Here is a 2,139-nt window from a genome sequence, read left to right as displayed (position 1 = left end):
ATTCCAAGAAGAGAATGGAGAAGAAGGGATTGTGGTGTGGTCATCCCCCTAGTGGGGATAACTTCTTATTTTCTGTCTCTCTGTCTCTCCAGTGAGTTCATGTTCCCTATAGCAAAAAATCTCTTTCTCTCTCTCTCAAAAAAAAAAAAAAAAAGCAAACCCAATACAATGGTGACTCTAATTATTGTCATGAACAATTTCTAGATGAGTTTGTGAGACCCAAAGGGAAGTAAGTGGAAAGAGAGAGAATAGAATTTGCGAAACACTAAGGGGTATAAAATTGAGTGATTTAATGACCTTTTGGAGGTGTAGGGCAAGGACATCATTTGGGTAGCCAAGCTGATGTTGCTGTCTTTCTGAAGCAAGGAACCCAGGAGCAGGTTTGGGGTAAGTGTGAGGGAGCAGAATGGAACCAGTGAATTTGGTTTCAGACACAGTGAGGGGGCCATACCTGAAGGGTGGCTGGGTGGAAATATCTAATAGGCAGTTCAAAATCTGCATCTGAAGATCAAGAGAGGATTAGGTTTAAAAATGGGATTTTTAATACTTTTCTAAATAACTTAAATGTAAATAGAAAATGGCATGGAAGAGTGACAATTTGTGTCTTTTAAAGTCATGGACCCACCAGCATCATTGTAAAGATTTACAAGTAGTAAAAGGAGTGGATGGGATGTGGAGATGCCGTGATACGTAGTTAGTCTGGGCAACTATCAAATATCAAACTATTTGTGGCAGGTAGTCACTGCTGCTCTGCTTTAAGGAATCTATCATCTATCTATCTATATCAATCAATATATCTATATCTATGTATCTATCTATCTATCTGTCTATCATCTATCAACCTATCTATCAATCTATCTATCATCTGTCTATCTATCTATCTATCTATCTATCTATCTATCATCTATCAACTATTTATCTCAAGTTTCTCTTGATTCCACCTTGACCAAAAGATATGAACATTGATAAACCATGCCCCTCACAGTTTTTAAGTAAATTTATATTTTTACTAACTTCTATTGATATTTAACTAACAAACAGGAAGTCAGTTAACTGATCAATCAATAAAGATCAACATAGAATATGTGCTGTTAATTTTAAAATTAGTTAATTTTATTTATTATTATTATTATTTTTAAATTTGCTATAGGGCACATGTGTGGAGAGAGAGAGAGAGAGAGAGAGAGAGAGGAAACAAGCTACCTGGTCTGGGACTCAAACTGCAGTTGGCCATGTGGATATCCAGTGCCCCAACTACCACACCCTCTGCTGGCCCATGCTGTTGACTTCTTGGTCTGAAATATGTATATTGGAGATTTGAATCTTGGGATGGAATTGATCTGCTGCATGTTATTGTACCTGAAGTGATTCTATTGCAATACTTGTTGCCTTAGGTGTTGGCAGTGGGATAATACCAGGCAACACCATGGTTTCAATGTTGCCACCCAACAAGAGAGTGTGTTTCTGCCAGGAAGATATCTGTATCTCTATATAAGGGTATTTCAAAAAGTTTGTGAAAAAGATGGAATTAAAGTATGAGTTTATTTTGGTGCAAAAAAATTTTAAACCCATGCATGGTTTTCTTTCTTTCTTTCTTTCTTTCTTTCTTTCTTTCTTTCTTTCTTTCTTTCTTTCTTTTTTTAGTTTTGTTGTAGGGTGTGTGTGTTTGCCAGAGTGAGAAAGAGAGAGAAAATGATAAATCACATTCTTTCTCCTCCCTGCATGGAGGATGTCCACACTGCAATCCTTTCTGCTCCATGTTCCTTTTGAGATCTGGGGTATGCACACACAGGTGCCTGGTATATTTTTCATGCCAGTGGGTCCAGGACTTGAACACTGTCAGTCATGTGGGAGCCACTGGTCCATCAGTTGGCTCCAAGCATAGGTTTTTAATAAATGTACGTTTTTGAATTAAAGTTTTGAAGACCTCTCTTACTGGGATCTCTCTTATAACTGGAATATATGTTGGAATATATGTTAGACTATAACATAGAATCACACATATAATATTGTATGAGTTGTATTATATATGTTCTAATTATACATTATTAAATTATTATAAATAATATATAAAATTACATATAGTTATTTTTCATTATATGTTGAAATAATAATAATTATTTATTATATGCTACATAT

This window comes from Tupaia chinensis, unplaced genomic scaffold, assembly GCF_000334495.1.
Source record: "Tupaia chinensis unplaced genomic scaffold, TupChi_1.0 Scaffold000113_1, whole genome shotgun sequence".
Lineage (NCBI taxonomy): Eukaryota > Metazoa > Chordata > Mammalia > Scandentia > Tupaiidae > Tupaia > Tupaia belangeri.
This window is presented reverse-complemented; position numbering follows the sequence as displayed.